This window comes from Oncorhynchus nerka, linkage group LG21, assembly GCF_034236695.1.
Source record: "Oncorhynchus nerka isolate Pitt River linkage group LG21, Oner_Uvic_2.0, whole genome shotgun sequence".
In the NCBI taxonomy this organism is placed as follows: Eukaryota; Metazoa; Chordata; class Actinopteri; order Salmoniformes; family Salmonidae; genus Oncorhynchus; species Oncorhynchus nerka.
The window spans coordinates 3992131-4010574 of NC_088416.1; the positions used below are offsets into that span (position 1 = coordinate 3992131).

General features: G+C 43.0%; 1 pseudogene; it reads left to right on the forward strand.

Moving 5' to 3' along the window:
• The window catches only part of LOC135563663 (VPS10 domain-containing receptor SorCS3-like), a 213648-nt pseudogene that overhangs the window by 51414 nt on the left and 143790 nt on the right, over positions 1 to 18444 (forward strand).

Below are 18444 nucleotides of genomic sequence, written 5' to 3' on the forward strand. Positions count from 1 at the left end.
AATACAAAACAAAGGAAATTAAGGTCAGAACGTGACAGGTACTCTAGTGAAATTTCCGGTCACAAATTGTAGACTTGTTTACGTGCTGCTGTGTGGTTTGTTGCTAACCTGAATTTGCTACCTGACAACTTGCGGTTAACAACTTTTAATTACCGTTTTATATTTTACATTTTTTCCCCTCGCTCAACTTTTTCACCACGGATGATTTATCTGGACGTGATTCGTCAAGTAGTTACACCAACAATGTCAGGGTGAAACATTCAGAGGTCACCAAGCGCAAGATAGCTTCAGCGTGTAAATTAGCTAGAAAGATGTCGCATTGAGTAATTGTCTCCGGACCCCTCCCAGTTAGGGGGAGTGATGAGCTCTACAGCAAAGTCTCACAATTCAATCGCTAGTTGAAAACTGTTTTCTGCCCCTCCCAAGAGATATAATTTGTAGATAATTGTCCCTCTTTCTGGGACTCACCCACAAACAGGACCAAGCCTGGCCTGCTGAGGAGAGACGGACTCTATCCTAGCTGGAGAGGTGCTCTCATCTTATCTACGATTGGCCTGACTGAAACATGGTTTAAGCCTGATGAATTTACTGTGTTAAATGAGGCATCACCTCCTGGTTACACTAGTGACCCTATCCCCCGCGCATCCCGCAAAGGAAGAGGTGTTGCTAACATTTGCGACAGCAAATTTAAATTCACAAGAAAGAAAAATGACTACGCTTTCTTCTTTTGAGCTTCTAGTCATGAAATCTATACAGCCAACTCAATCAGTTTTTATAGGTACTGTTTACAGGCCCCCTGGGCCGTGTACAGCGTTCCTCACAGAGTTCCCTGAATTCCTGTCAGACCTTGTAGTCAAATCAAACCAAATTGATTTATATAGCCTTTACTACATCAGCTGATATCTAAAAGTGCTGTACAGAAACCCAGCCTTAAACCCCACACAGCAAGCAATGCAGGTGTAGAAGCACGGTGGCTAGGAAAAACTCCCCAGAAAGGCCAAAACCTAGGAAGAAACCTAGAGGAACCAGGCTATGAGGGGTAGCCAGTCCTCTTCTGGCTGTGGCAGGTGGAGATTATAACACAACATGGCCAAGATGTTCAAATTTTCATAAATGACCAGCATGGTCAAATAATAATAATCACAGTAGTTGGCGAGGGTGCAGCAGGTCAGCACCTCGGGAGTAAATGTCAGTTGCCTTTTCATAGCCGATCATTGAGAATATCTCTACCGCTCCTGCTGTCTCTAGAGAGTTCCAAACAGCAGGTCTGGGACAGGAAGCACGTCCGGTGAACAGGTCAGGGTTCCATAGCCGCAGGCAGAATAGTTGAAACTGGGCAGTAGCACGGCCAAGTGGACTGGGGACCGCGAGCAGTCATCATGCCAGGTAGTCCTAAGGCATGGTCCTAGGGCTCAGGTCCATAGAAAGAAAGAAAGAAAGAAATACATTTTTGGTTCTAGTCAGGATTCTTGCATCCTTTTTTGGAACTATGTGAAGTTTATTTAGTGCTTTTGATATGTTCGTCAAAAGAGAGATCAGGGTCCAGAGTAATGGCGAGGTCCTTCACAGTTTAATTTGAGACGACTGTACAACCGTCAAGATTAATTGTCAGATTCAACAGAAGATCTCTTTGTTTCTTGGGACCTAGAACAAGTTGTTGTCCAAGTTTGAAAGTATAAAGTTTGCAGCCATCCACTTCCTTATGTCTGAAACACATGCTTCCGGCGAGGGCAATTTTGGGGCTTCACCATTTTACATCAAAATGTACAGCTGTGTGTCTTCCGCATAGCAGTGAAAGTTAACATTATGTTTCCAAATGACATCCCCAAGAGGTAAAATATATAGTGAAAACAATAGTGGTCCTAAAACGGAACCTTGAGGAACACCGACATTTACAGTTGATTTGTCAGAGGACAAACCATCTACAGAGACAAACTGATATCTTTCCGACGGGTAAGATCTAAACAAGGCCAAAACGTGTCAGTGTAGACCAATTTGGGTTTCCAATCTCTCCAAAAGAATGTGATGATCGATGGGATCAAACGCAGCACTAAGGTCTAGGAGCACGAGGACACATGCAGAGCCTCGGTCTGACGCCATTCAAATTTAATTTACTACCTTCACAAGTGCAGTCTCATTGCTATGATGGGGTCTAAAACCAGACTGAAGCATTTCGTATACATTGTTTGTCTTCAGGAAGGCAGTAAGTTGCTGCGCAACAGCAGTCTGCTGGAGTGTGGAAGAAGAGAATTTATAGCACGACTTTGATGATCCTTGGTTGGGGTCTGAGCAGATTATTTGTTGCGATTGCAAGCGTAACAAAATGGTGGCGCGATAGTCTAGGATTATGAGAAAAAACTTTAAGATCCACAACATTTATTCCATGGGACAAAACTAGGTCCAGAGTATGACTGTGGCAGTGAGTAAGTCCGGAGACATGTTGGACAAACCCACTTTGTCGATGATGCCTTTTGGAATGGGTCTGTGGACTTTTCCATGTGAATATTGAAGTCACCAAAAATGTGAATATTATCAGCCATGACACAACACATTAATTAAATTTTGTGTCAGGCTTCAAAAGCCGTGCTATAAATTCTCGCACAACTCAAAGATTCCTATATTCCCTTCCAGACTCCCTGCACCTACCGAAAGACGTCAGAGTACAAAAATCAGTTAACCTGTTGCTTCTACTCGGGACGCTTGCGTCCCAACTAGAGCTCTGGAAATGCAAATGCGCTACGCTAAATGCTAATAGTATTAGTTAAAACTCAAAAGTTCATTAAAATACACATGCAGGGTATCGAATTAAAGCTACACTCGTTGTGAATCCAGGCAACAAGTCAGATTTTTAAAATGCTTTTCGGCGAAAGCATGAGAAGCTATTATCTGATAGCATGCAACACCCCAAAAGACCCACAGGGGACGTAAACAAAATAATTAGCATTTCGGCGTTACACAAACCGCACAATAAAATAGAAAACATTCATTACCTTTCACCATCTTCTTTGTTGGCACTCCTAGATGTCCCATAAACACTATTTGGGTCTTTATTTCGATTAAATCGGTCCATATAAAGCCTAGATATCGTTATATGTAGACTGTGTGATAAACGAAAAAAACATCGTTTCAAAACGTAACGTCATTTTTAAAATTCAAAAAGTCGACGATAAACTTTCACAAAACACTTCGAAATACGTTTGTAATGCAACTTTAGGTATTAGTAAACGTTAATAAGCGATAAAATTCATCAGGAGGCGATGTAAAGATCATTAGCTGTCCGTCTGGAAAAATGTCCGGCTAGAAACTCAACGAAAATATCCGGTCCTAGACCGGAGGAGATACGGTGTCCTGCATGTGTTTGACCAAGAAAAAACTCGAAGGGAAATGACAAGACTCTAGACACCGTGTGGAAGCTGTAGGTACTGCAACCTCAGTCAATTAATTGTGGTTCACGTTTATCAATGGGTTCAAGAAGCGCATGGATATATTTTCCCATTTTCAGTGATCAGTTTTTCCTGTGCTTTTCGATGTAAATGCCGTTCTGGTAAAGCCACAGCAGTGATTTAACCAGTTTTTTAAACGTCTGAGTGTTTTCTATCCACACAGACTAAGCAAATGCATATACTATATTCCTGGCATGAGTAGCAGGGCGCTGAAATGTTGCGCAATTTTTAACAGAATGTTCAAAAAAGTAGATGGTCGACTTAAGAGGTTAACCACCTAACTGAGGAACTCAATTTAACCTTGCATAACCTCTCTGGGATATAAAGGAACGCTAGCGTCCACACCTGTCCAAAAGCCTGTGAAAATGCAGAGCGCCAAATTCTAAAAATTCTAACTTTCATGAAATCACACATGCAATATTACAAATTAAAGCTACACTTGTTCTGAATCCAGCCAACATGTCAGATTTCAAAATGCTTTTCGGCGAAAGCAAACAATGCTATTATCTGTGTCACGACTCCGACCGAAGGTGGCTCTCCTTCCCGGGGGGGGGGGGGGGCATTGTTTCTGTTCGGGGCCCGCAGTTCACGTCCCGAGTATGGAGGGCGTTCATGGACTGTCTGGGGGTCTCGGTCAGCCTGACCTCCGGTTATCACCCCGAGAGTAATGGGCAGGTGGAGAGAGTGAACCAGTAGAGCTCTGAGACAGGATTGTGTCGGCGCACAGATCTAGGTAAGGGTACAAAAATATGTCTGCAACATTGAAGGTCCCAAAGAACACAGTGGCCATCATTCTTAAATGGAAGAAGATTGATCCCTCCAGTTCTCTGCTGCCAATGACTGGAACGAATTGCAAAAATCACTGCAGTTGGAGACTTATATCTCCCTCATTAACTTTAAGCATCAGCTGTCAGAGCAGCTTACCGATCGCTGCAGCTGTACACAGCCCATCTGTAAATAGTCCATCCAACCAACTACCTACCTAATCCCCATATTAGTTTTTGTTTTCTGCTCTTTTGCACACAAGGTTTTCTACTTGCACATCCTCATCTGCACATCTATCACTTCAGTGTTAATTGCTAATTTGTAATTACTCCTCCACTATGGCCTATTTATAGCCTTACCTCCTTACTTCATTTCCACACAGATATTCATATTGTGTTATTTACTGTATGTTTGTTTACACCATGTGTAACACTGTGTTGTTGTTTTTGTCGCACTGCTTTTCTTTATCTTGGCCAGGTCACAGTTGTAAATGAGAACTTGTTCTCAACTGGCCTACCTGGTTAAATAAAGTTGAATTAAACATTTTTATAAAATTGAACCACCAAGCACTTCCTAGAGCTGGCCGCCCGGCAAAACTGATCAATTGTGGGAGAAGGGCCTAGGTCAAGGAGTTCACCAAAAACCAGATGGTCACTCTGACAGAGCTCCAGAGTTCCTCTGTGGAGATGGGAGAACCTTCCAGAAGAACAACCATCTCTGCAGCACTCCACCAATCAGGCCTTTATGGTAGTGTGGCCAGATGGAAGCCCACATGACAGGCACATGACAGCCTGCTTGGAGTTTGCCAAAATACACCTAAAGGACTCCCAGACCATGAGAAACAAGATTCCCTGGTCTGATGAAACCAAGATTAACCTTTTTGGCCTGAATGACAAGCGTCACGTCTGGAGGAAACCTGGCACCATCTCTATGGTGAAGCATGATTATGATATTTTTGTCAAAGAAGTTTTATTCTCTAATTTGATTAGGGTGTGACTAGGGTGGGCATTCTAGTTAATTTATTTATATGTTTTTTATTTCTTTGTTTTTTGCAGAGTGTGGTTCCCAATCAGAGGCAGCTGTTTATCGTTGTCTCTGATTGGGGATCACATAAGTTGTCATTCTCCTTTTGGTGTTTGTGGGATCTTGTTTTTTGTTACCTCTGTGAAGCCTGCAGAACGTGATGTTCGTTATTCTTTTGTTGTTTGTTTGGTGTTCTGAGTAAATAAAGAATCATGGACACTTACCACACTGCACTTTGGTCTCCTTCCAACGACGGACGTTATAGAAGTTCATGAATGTATCACTGCTGAAGTGAAAGCCATCCTCTCTTGGGGAATGCTGCTTTTTAGTTAGCTTTGCGACAGTATCAAAAATAAATTATATATTTTCCTCAATTAAGTTGGGGAAAAGGATGATCAAGCAGCAGTGAGGGCTCTTCAAAACTGCACGGTACTGTACTTTCCAAGCTAGTTTGAAGACTTGAAGACTTGAATTCTTACCAATTTGTAAGTCGCTCTGGATAAGAGCGTCTGCTAAATGACTTAAATGTAAATGTAAGACGGGATTAATTATTGTAACCTTTGTGTTTGGTGTAGACAAGAGTGTTGGTTTATGTTTGTGGAGTTTGCTGGACAGTTTTCGTCCCCCGTGTCTGGGGCATTTGTTTTGAGCACCCAGTGTTTCGTGGGGTGGCCGTTGTTCCCTGTGTGTGCATTAAAAGAGCACTATATTGAACTCTCTGCTTCCTGCGCCTGACTTCCCACTCACGACACCCAGAACGTTACAATCTGAGGGTAGCACCTCCATAAACAAAGAGAGAAAACATATTTCAACCCTGCAGGCACGGCACAAAACGCAGAAATAAAATTATAAATCATGCCTTACCTTTGAGGAGCTTCTTTTGTTGGCACTCCAATATGTCCCATAAACATCACAAATGGTCCTTTTGTTCGATTAATTCCGTCGAAATATATCCAAAATGTCAATTTATTTACGTTTGATCCAGTAAAACACCGGTTCCAACTTGCGCAACATGACTAGAAGATATCTCAAAAGTTACCTGTAAACTTTGCCAAAACATTTCAAACTACTTTCGTAATACAACTTTAGGTATTTTTTAACGTAAATAATCGATCAAATTGAAGACGGGATGATCTTTGTCCAATACAGGAGGAAAACAAACTGTAGCTAGCTTTCAGGTCACGCGCCTCTAACAAAGAGTCTCTTCACTCTAGCCTCGTTCTGAACAGTGTTACTTCTTCATTACACAAAGGAAAAACCTCAACCAATTTCTAAAGACTGTTGACATCCAGTGGAAGCGATATGAACTGCAAGAAGGTCTCTGGATTCCCAATACAATCTCATTGAAAAGGGAGTGACCTCAAAAAATAAAATCTGAATGGTTTGTCCTCGTGTTTCACCTGCCAAATAAGTTATGTTATACTCACAGACATGATTCAAACAGTTTTAGAAACTTCAGAGTGTTTTCTATCCTAATCTACTAATGCATATCTTATCTTCTGGGGATGAGTAGCAGGCAGTTTAATTTGGGCACGCTTTTCATCCAAAATTCCGTATGCTGCCCCCTATCCAGAGAAGATAATAATACCCTAGATGCAGTCGCACCCCTAAAAACAAAAGAAAATTGTCATAACTAGCTCCCTGGTATACAGAAAATACCCGAGCTCTGAAGCAAGCTTCCAGAAAATTAGAACGGAATTGGCGCTAAACCAAGCTGGAAGTCTTCAAACTAGCTTGGAAAGTACAGTACGTGCAGTTTTGAAGAGCCCTCACTGCTGCTTGATCATCCTTTTTCCCCAACTTAATTGAGGAAAATATATAATTTATTTTTGATACTGTCGCAAAGCTAACTAAAAAGCAGCATTCCCCAAGAGAGGATGGCTTTCACTTCAGCAGTGATACATTCATGAACTTCTGTAACGTCCGTCGTTGGAAGGAGACCAAAGTGCAGTGTGGTAAGTGTCCATGATTCTTTATTTACTCAGAACACCAAACAAACAACAAAAGAATAACGAACATCACGTTCTGCAGGCTTCACAGAGGTAACAAAAAACAAGATCCCACAAACACCAAAAGGAGAATGACAACTTATGTGATCCCCAATCAGAGACAACGATAAACAGCTGCCTCTGATTGGGAACCACACTCTGCAAAAAACAAAGAAATAAAAAACATATAAATAAATTAACTAGAATGCCCACCCTAGTCACACCCTAATCAAATTAGAGAATAAAACTTCTTTGACAAAAATATCATAATCATGCTTCACCATAGAGATGGTGCCAGGTTTCCTCCAGACGTGACGCTTGTCATTCAGGCCAAAAAGGTTAATCTTGGTTTCATCAGACCAGGGAATCTTGTTTCTCATGGTCTGGGAGTCCTTTAGGTGTATTTTGGCAAACTCCAAGCAGGCTGTCATGTGCCTGTCATGTGGGCTTCCATCTGGCCACACTACCATAAAGGCCTGATTGGTGGAGTGCTGCAGAGATGGTTGTTCTTCTGGAAGGTTCTCCCATCTCCACAGAGGAACTCTGGAGCTCTGTCAGAGTGACCATCTGGTTTTTGGTGAACTCCTTGACCTAGGCCCTTCTCCCACAATTGATCAGTTTTGCCGGGCGGCCAGCTCTAGGAAGTGCTTGGTGGTTCAATTTTATAAAAATGTTTAATTCAACTTTATTTAACCAGGTAGGCCAGTTGAGAACAAGTTCTCATTTACAACTGTGACCTGGCCAAGATAAAGAAAAGCAGTGCGACAAAAACAACAACACAGTGTTACACATGGTGTAAACAAACATACAGTAAATAACACAATATGAATATCTGTGTGGAAATGAAGTAAGGAGGTAAGGCTATAAATAGGCCATAGTGGAGGAGTAATTACAAATTAGCAATTAACACTGAAGTGATAGATGTGCAGATGAGGATGTGCAAGTAGAAAACCTTGTGTGCAAAAGAGCAGAAAACAAAAACTAATATGGGGATTAGGTAGGTAGTTGGTTGGATGGACTATTTACAGATGGGCTGTGTACAGCTGCAGCGATCGGTAAGCTGCTCTGACAGCTGATGCTTAAAGTTAATGAGGGAGATATAAGTCTCCAACTGCAGTGATTTTTGCAATTCGTTCCAGTCATTGGCAGCAGAGAACTGGAGGGATCAATCTTCTTCCATTTAAGAATGATGGCCACTGTGTTCTTTGGGACCTTCAATGTTGCAGACATATTTTTGTACCCTTACCTAGATCTGTGCGCCGACACAATCCTGTCTCAGAGCTCTACTGGCAATTCCTTCGACCTCATGGCTTGGTTTTTGCTCTGACATGAACTGTCAAATGTGGGACCTTATATAGACAGGTGTGTGCCTTTCCAAATCATGTCCAATCAATTAAATTGACCACAGGTGGACTCCAATCAAGTTGAATAAACATCTCATCGATGATCAATGGAAACAGGATGCACCTGAGCTCAATTTCGAGTCTCATAGCAAAGGGTCTGAATACATGTGAATAAGGTATTTATGTTTTATGTTTTTTATACATTTGCAAAAAATTCAATCTACACAGTATATGGGGTATTATGGTGTAGATTGATGATGAACATTTTACATTTGATCAATTTTAGAATAAGGCTGTAACATAACAAAACGTGGAAAATGTCAAGTGGTCTGAATACTTTCCGAATGCAAAGTATAGGTCTAATGAGAGAAATGTATTCTCCTTTCTTTGCACAGGAAAAATGTGGCCTTTTAGAAACACCTTTCATGCAATTATACTACACTTTATATGACTGGAGACATAAGCTGTATATATGTTTTTAATAAGGCACTAATTAGTAGCCTAGTATGCTGATGCTTACAAACAGATCAGTATAAACGACCTTGTCTTGAACGCAAACAATTTAATCTAGGCCTCGAAAAGGGGCGACACAAATTGTACAATATCACCATCTAGACAGGAAGAGGAAATGATCGTCTTGAAAAACCTTTCCAGTGGTACCTATCTAATGATAAAGACTGAATATGTCCTCTGCTGGTGCCAATAAAATAGGCTACTTGTCGCTCAATTCAGAGTTAAGAACTTTGATAACTAGAGACAAACTAGATAGTGTTTTCTTGTATTTCCACCAAAAACCATTTGCTTTCTAAACTATGTTTTTCCTAAGATTGTATGTTGAAATATTGTGAGGGGGGGCTATTTTACTGCTTTTCACTGAGCTGTAACTCAACAATCAGCTATTTGGTAAAGTAGGCTATTTGTCAGGCATGCTGTTCAAATTGCACGCTTAAAACAATCCACAACTCATTGCTTTGTAGTATTTTGAATTATTGTATTTATTTCTGTAAAGGCATCAGTAATTAAATAGATGTTTTTAATTTAATTCAGGGAAGCTTCCCCTAGTTTATTTGATGCACCGCTTATGCCGACTTCAACAACACAACATGACATTAAGGTGAAAGTAACCCATGAATAAAACAGCTGTCTCAAATGCCGACATCAAAATCAAAACAATAGGCGCCTTGCCTAAACGACTGACTGGTTATTTAACCACTATCTCTGCTCTCTGAAAGAAAGGCGCACAGAGTGGTAGCTTCACTCAGAGTGATCTACATGGTCATAAAGACAACCAACCGATACGCTAAAAAGCGGTGGTATTTTAATAGAGATTGGAATTACAAGTCAATTATTACTTTTTTTGTAGCCTACTTTTACGTTGATTGTCATGATCTGAGATGGACATGCCCATCTGATGCCCCTGCTTGAACTTAACTCTGTGTCCCTGGCTTCTGATCTCCGCTCATACCCAGCTAAATGCCAAGGCGGAGATAATTTACGCATTGTGACCGTCGCCGGTCCAGCTACACCTGGAGGAATTACAACTGGGTACCCGTACGCATAGAGCTGGGTCCGAGATGGGTGACAAGCTTTGGAACTAGTCCGGGTGGAGTACTAACCAATTACTTGAGTACTAAGCGACACCCAACATGCAGGTGTTTACGAGGATGACACGAGGTTCACTGACGATGGAGATACAGTAAAAGTCGCTCTGGAAGATTCATCTGGACTTAGTGAAAACGAGAGAGCGAAGCGGTCCCGAACTCCCGAGTATAGCGTGTCTGAGGACAGATGGCCCCGACTTGGAAGGAGAGACCTCGGATGAGCGAAGGAGTCCTGGTCCGTTACTGGACGGAAAGACTGGGCTGATTCAAGTGGAACACGAGGAGAGGAGAGGGACTTCCAGAGGAGAAGCCTCAGGCATCAGAGGAGATGATCCCAAACTAACCAGCACTACTTTCGCCTTGACGGGGACACAATCATGCAGTGGTTTGCTGTTTGGGACAAAACCGCAGCGTAAGTGATGATTATTCACCAAATGCGTGTGGTTTTATATTATGACTGAAGGGAATTATGACTATTCATATCCTGCTGTCCAAGCTGTGTTGCGCACGGAAAACTCGCCTGTTTTAGCGAGTTCTTTGTCCACTGTAACAGGTGCATTGGTTCAGTTGGGCACATAGCCCAAATACTGTGTTTCGCCACATCCTGAATGAAGCATTCGGGACCACGTTGGACTGGTCTTGCGCACCAAGAGATGCGTGCTTGCTGCAGACTTAGTGACCGTGCATACAGATTGCTTCACATAGCGGTTGAAAAACATTCACTATACAGTAGGTTGCAGGTAGGCTAGGCTACTCTGACAGGTGAATTCCAATATTAGTTTGAGTGTAATATGTAATGAAAACGACTGCAATAAATGCTAATCCTAACTTGTCTTCTGTTTTGCAATAGATGTGTTTGCTAACAGGCTACATAAATTACACCTTGCTTCGGGTCCAATTTAATTGATTGGGCAGAGGTGTAAATATTTTTGATGGGGCAATAAATTCTTCTAACTCTTTGCTTGTAATCAAATTTCCTGAGAAGGAAAGCCTATGTTGTCATCTGAATTGCTGACTAGTTCTTACCACTTCTACCTTCACAATTCCTTTACAAAAGCTATAGATTTATGCCTGTTGAATTATTCGATTCTATGCCGATGAATTATGTGGACTTTGTATGAGACGATCATTAAGCATCCTAAAAGCAACATCTGCAGTGGTGTATTATTGTAGGGATACAGAGCCTGAGACAATGGTCTCTAATGGAATCAGAGGCAATGAAATCATCTAGTGAAGGATCTAGTCTTTAGCAAAACATCCGCAGCACTTATAACACTGTTGTAAATATGCCTTCTTAGGCCTCTATTATCAATATATGATGGCCAAGCGGGAAATTACATTGATTGGCAGTCTGAATGTGTAAGCACACTATTACAAACAGAAGCATAGTTAAGTAATATTTGATTTTGGTCCATAACTGTTGCATGTTGTTCTGCCACCAGCATCTGTCAGTCTACATAAGGGTATTAATTGGTGATGCACTACAACCCGTCTCATCCTCTGTGAGTGAAGACAGCTTGTACTTTTTAACTGAGGTCACAATTGAACGTGTAGGCCATGTTAATGATATGACCTGTCCCAGTTCTGGCTAATACTCCAGGTTTCTAATAAATACATGGTTGTTATGACACAGATTATCCATCTTCCAGTAGCAGCCAGATCATTCCATCCCATTTATTTTGAATACTGAAAATATAGTGAAAAGATTTAATCCCCCAAAATGGGATAGAGGCCTTCATTTGAAACAGGATAGTGAAGCAAAATGAATAAAAAGTCATTTCCACAACCATGAAGATTCAGAGTAGAGAAAACCACTGGACCCTTTTATCATTCTTACATGTTCATTTGTTGTTGTGGCTGCCTCTTTTTGCTCGAATTCATTTGGATGAAGGAGGAAGACAACTAATCCAACAGTTTCCGTCCTCTTGTCTGGAACGATGATGACATGCTGCATGAACTTGTTTTTTAACCAATTTGGGGGAAGTGTGTATGTCTCTCTCTTTGTGTGTGCACTCGTGTGCCTTTAAAACAGGGTTGCTGGGTGTCCTTGTGCAATGTGAAACTGTGCAGATGTGCGTTCTTTGACAGCTAAGCTAGATATAACATTAGCGACGAAGATGGCTGAATTCAGTTAACCACCACCAGCACCATTCCTCGCCGTGCAAACATCCAGTCCCGTGGAATAACTGGCTTGAACGTTTTAACACTTATCTCGAAGCTATGGACTTTTCTACAGTCTCCGAAAAGCAGAGAACAGCACTGCTCCATCACTGCCTTGGTACAGAGGGACAGAAGATTTTCAGAGCGCTTAGATCGGCTCCTACATTCACCGCTGCAGTCAGCCTCCTATGGAACCACTTCCCCGGGAAAGAGCATGTGCTCCTCCAACACTACCGGTTACGGAAAAGACACCAACGCAGGGGTGAGTCCATTCAAAGCTATGTGGCCAACCTGAGGGATTTGGCTAGCTCTTGTAACCAACTGTGGGACACTTCAGGACGAGATCATCAGGGATCAGCTGATATAGAGGGGACGTTATGTGAAATGACAAGGGAGAAACTTATTTTGGAATCGGATCATTTCCAACTTGATGGAGATAGCACTCCAGATTGAAAGGGCTTTGGAATGCTCTACTATGCTAACAGACAGCTCTGCAGCATACACTCTGCCTCCAGCCATTTCACACAGCAGCTTCAGCTCGAGCAGGCGCACTACAACAATCACGCACTGTGCACTCCCTCCCACGTCGATAGCTGCATGGACATACACCGGCATGCCCGTGCAGCAGGCACACAGACAAACAAACAGAAGTAGCTGTGGCAACTGTTTATTTCATTTCACCTTCATTTAACCAGGTAGGCTAGTTGAGAACAAGTTCTCATTTGCAACTGCGACCTGGCCAAGATAAAGCAAAGCAGTTCGACACATACAACAACACAGAGTTACACATGGAATAAACAAACATGCAATCAATAATACAGTAGGAAAATCTATATACAGCATGTGAAAATGAGGTAGGATAAGAGAGGTAAGGCAATAAATAGGCCATGGTGGCAAAGTAATTACAATATAGCAATTAAACACTGGAATGGTAGGATGTGCAGAGGCTGAATGTGCAAGTTGAGATACTGGGTTGCAAAGGAGCAGGATAAATAAATAAATACAGTATGGGGACGAGGTAGATTGGATGGGCTATTTACCGATGAGCTATGTACAGGTGCAGTGAACTGTGGGGCTAGCTCTCACAATTCAAGGGCTTCAAACTGCCCAGCCCGTGGGAAAATATGCAAGAACTGTTCAAAATACAATCACTTTGCTAAAGTGTGTCGTTCTGCCCCAGCTACTAGCTCCACCCAGAACTGGCCCTTATTTTCATCTTGCTCTCAACATAATTACACTGACATCCGAACCATCGCCACTAACAATGTGCCATTCAATATATGAACCGTACAGCTGGGTGAGTTGGGTTTGCCTTTGCTACTGGATACTGGCGCTGCAGTGTCATTGCTCAACCTTGCAACTTACTACGAGTTTTTCTGCCACCTACCACTCTAACAGCACTCCACTGCCCTGTGTGAGTATGGTAGATCCAAGAGACATTGCAGGCACCCTCCAGGTACCAGTACACTGTGGTGCCAAGCACCTGCCATCATTTACATTTCATGAGGCAAAGCGGGGTGCCAACCTCCTTAGCCTCGACCTCTTCACAGGCTTGGGGTTCACACTGAGAGATGAGTGGATCAGCTATCCAACAAGTTACCGGCACATGGCAACAGAACTGGCCAACTCTGTTTGATGGACTGGGCTGCCTCACAGTTTTTACTCACAGGCCCCTGACCCCGTCTGCCCCACCATTGTCAGCTGTGACGCCTCAGTTGGAGCACTAGGAGCTGTCCTTTTACAGCTGCAGAATGGCATTGAGAGGCCCGTCACCTTCGCCTCAAGGCCCTGAGCCCAACTGAACAACAGTACTCTGTGGGCGAACGAGAAGCACTGTGTGGCACTGAGAAGCACCTGTGTCTGGGCGTGCAAAAGGTGGCACCTCTACCTATACGGGCGGCTGTCCACGCTCCGAACTGATCACCAGTCCCTCACAACGCTACTGTCAGCATCAGGAACTGGCCACAAGCCACTTCGGCTCACAGATGGGCCGACCGCCTCAGACAGTATGACTCTCAGCTGAAGCATTGGGCAGACCTCCTCTCACGCTCATTTGACGCTCCTACTCCGACCGTCTTGTCAGACGACAACGAAACATGCTCTACGCTCCCCTTCGATCAGCCGTCTCACTGGAGGAGCTGAAGTAGGCATCGGAACAGGATCCCACGCTGTCTACCCTGTGCACCTACATACGCACTGGTCAACACGTGTGCCGGTAGAGCTGGCAACTTTCACCAGAGTGAAGCACGAACTTTCTTGCTGGGAAGAAGTCTGTCTCTCTCATTTTGCATTGTGGTCCCGAGTGGCCTTCATGCACGTGTTCTATCAATGGTGCTTGAGGGTCACTCGGGCATAGCAGCAATGTCAAGCAGCAATGTCGAGACCTTGTGTGGTGGCCAGGAATCGGCCATGGCACTGAAAACCTGGTCAGGGATTGTGCTGCATGCCTCCTCAGTGGGAAAACAGGAAAGTTCCACTGGACAGACTCCAAACACAGAGAGTAGCAGAACCGGCGACCAGGCTCCACCCAAGAAAAGCAGGCAGTGACCAGGCACCAAAGAGCAATGAAACAGCGTTTCGACAAGGCACACAGGGTGAAGAAGCCAATCATCCAAGTGTCAGACTGGGACCGAGCCCGACGACCTCAGCGTTGCAACAAAATGTCCTCATTCTGGTCGGACCCCTTGCAGGTCAGTCAACAACTGGGGCCCACAACCTTCATGCTTAGCAATGGATCACACTGGCACTCCAGCCGCCTCAGAAAAGTCCCTGCCCCTCAAGGAACACAAATTCCCACAAAACTGACTTACAGGCCAGAGACGCTACCTGATGGACCTCCTCCACTACTATCTGAGCCCCAGCCTCTGTGGGCTCCCCAAGGGCCAGAGCCACAGCCTGGGTGGCTGAAGAGCAGCCTATGAGGGAAAAGACTTGCCCTCCTCATCTGGGGGACTACTTAACCTCCGTTCATTCTTAGGCTCCGTTGCCATCTTAGTCAACCTCCAGGTTAATGAAATGAACTGGCTACTTCGGAGAGTCGTTATTTACCTCTTCCGTTTAACTTCTCTAGGGTACGTGAGATGGTAGCGTTCCACCTCTTCAACAGCCAGTGAAACTGCAGGGCGCCAAATTCAAAACACAAATCCCATAATTAAATTTCCTCAAACATACATGTATTTTACATAATTTTAAAGATACACTTGTTGTAAATCCAGCCACAGTGTCCGATTTCAAAAAGGCTTTACGACGAAAGCAAACCAAACGATTATCTTAGGTGAGTGCCTATTCACAGAATAACACAGCCATTTTTTCAGCCAAAGAGAGGAGTCACAAAAAGCAGAAATAGAGATAAAATTAATCACTAAGCTTTGATGATCATCAGATGAAACTCATAGGACTTCATGTTACACAATACATGTATGTTTTGTTCGGTAAAGTTCATATAAAAATCTGAGTTTACATTGGCACCTTGCTTTCAGAAGTTCCAAAGCATCCTTTGATTTTGCAGAGAGCCACATCAATTTACAGGAATACTCATAATAAACATTGCTAAAAGATACAACTGTTATGCATGGAATTTTAGATCCACTTCTCCTTAATGCAACCTCTGTGTCAGATTTCAAAAAAGCTTTACAGAAAAAGCAAACCATGCAATAATCTGAGTCGGCGCTCAGAGCCCAATCAAGACACAAATATATCCGCCATATTATGCAGTCAACAAAAGTCCTAATAGCATTATAAATCTTCACTTACCTTTGCTGATCTCCGTCGGAATGCACTCCCAGGACTCCCACTTCCACAAGAAATGTTTGCTTTGTTTGGTAATGTCCATCATTTATGTCCAAATAGTTACTTTTGTTAGCGCGTTTGGTAAACAAATCCAAAGTAACGAAGTGGGTTCACTAAAAGCAGACGAAATGTCAAAAAGTTCCGTAACAGTCAGTAGAAACATCAATCTTTAGGATGTTAACATAAATATTCAATAATGTTCCAACTGGAGAAATCCATTGTCTTCAAAAGTGCGATGGAACAGAGCTCCCTCATGTGAACGCGCATGGTGAGAGCATGGTCAGTTCATGGCAGACCTTACTCATTCCCTTCTCCTTTGGCCCCACTTCACAGTAGAAGCAACACTGTTGACAACTAATGGAAGCCTTAGGAAGTGCAACATTACCAATATCCCACTGTATCTTCAATAGGAGCTGAGTTGAAAATCGACCAACCTCAGATTTCCCACTTCCTGGTTGGATTTTTTCTCAGGTTTTTGCCTGCCATATGGATTCTGCTATACTCACAGACATTATTCAAACAGTTTTAGAAACTTCAGAGTGTTTTCTATCCAAATCTACTAGTAATATGCATATTCTAGCTTTTATGTCTTTGTAGCAAGCCTTTTACTCTGGGCATGCTTTTCATCGGGACATGAAAATAATGCCCCCTACCCCAAAGAAGTTAAGGGTTAATGTTTCTTTCTTGCAGGCATCACTCTAGGTTCTTGCCCGATGGACATTTTTACATATGGTACCAGTCTCGGGTTTTAGACAGGGGGGAAATGTATGGTATGACGCACTGGTCGTCATACTGTATGTTGTTATGGTTTACAACATTGTGCTGCATTACGGATGGATGGGTTGTCAGAAGACTTCTCAAAGCTTTTGGCTACGGCTGTACACTGCTGCTACTCGCTGTTTGTTTGTTTGTTACCTATGCATAGTCCCTTCGCCACCACCTACATGTACAGATTCTCTCAACTAGCCTGTACCCCTGCACAGTGACACAGTACCGGTGGCCCCTCTATATAGCCTCGTTATTGTTATTCTATCGTGTTACTTTTTATCATTACTTTTTATTTTAGCCTACTTGGTAAATATTTTATTCATCTTGAACTGTACTGTTGGTTAAGGGCTTGTAAGTAAGCATTTCACTGTAAAGTCTACACTTTGGCGCATGTGGCAAATAAAGTTTGATTTGATTTGGTAGATCTTAGAGAACAATTATGACCTGGCCCGACCAGAGAAAGTTCACCAAGGTAAAACGAGGACCCTTGGTATAATTCCATCGTCTTTCACAAGTTTCTCTCAAACCAGTCCATTAACTAAATAGAAATGACATTTGTGTAGACAATCTTGATAAAGCGACCAAACAAGATGCTGAACACGAACACACAGCTCGGCGCTAGCCTGAAAAGGTTGGGCCAAGTGCCCCATTTGGAATCCCGGCCAAGACGTTAGCTCTGGGGGGCAAGTCAAGATGAATCCTCTGTCTAGTCGTAGCGGCGCATGGCGTCTTGCCACTAAGCTTCACTAGTTCCACTGCGGAGAGGAAACAAGGGCTGGGAAAACACATTTGTAAACACAAAAAAGTCCCTTTGGAAGAGGGCATTATTTATGACACCCCACCCTATCTTCCTCTCTTCCCTTATTCCTTCAGAGCAGTTAGTTACACCATAGCGCTAGGAAGCAAAATAGTGCCACTTTATATCCATTAGCATCACTAAATGGAAGGGAAGCCATCCAAGGGGTGAGAAGACACAGACAGGGCTAGGAACAAGCCCCTGTGTACCTCCTAAATCATGTTCCAGGCCCCTGCATGGATGCCAAAGCTGTGTTTAGCTATGCCACCCTCTCCTCACTGTTTGGGGGTGCAGTAAGGGGGTTGGCAAACAAAAATATTCTTCCAGACGAGTGGATGTTTTTGAGTAAGAAAATTAAGGGGTGAGAAGAGACACAGACAGGGCTAGGAACAAGCCCCTGTGTACCTCCTAAATCATGTTCCAGGCCCCTGCATGGATGCCAAAGCTGTGTTTGGCTATGCCAACCAACTATGCCACCCTCTCCTTACTGTTGGGGGGTGCAGTAAGGGGGTTGGCGAACAAAAATATTCTTCCAGACGAGTGGATGTTTTTGAGTAAGAAAATTATTTTCAGTTCATTTCAGTTGAGTTCAGTTAATTTCAAGATTTTCTAAGTTTAGTTCAGTTTATTTCAAGGGGAAGAATCCATTTGTACCAGGATATTCCTTTGTTCGGGTTGAGGAGCCACGTGATTGAGTCTACTAAATGTACTGCAATTATTGAAACAAATTATCCAACTATGGTCTATACAGCATGCCTACGGTATGGC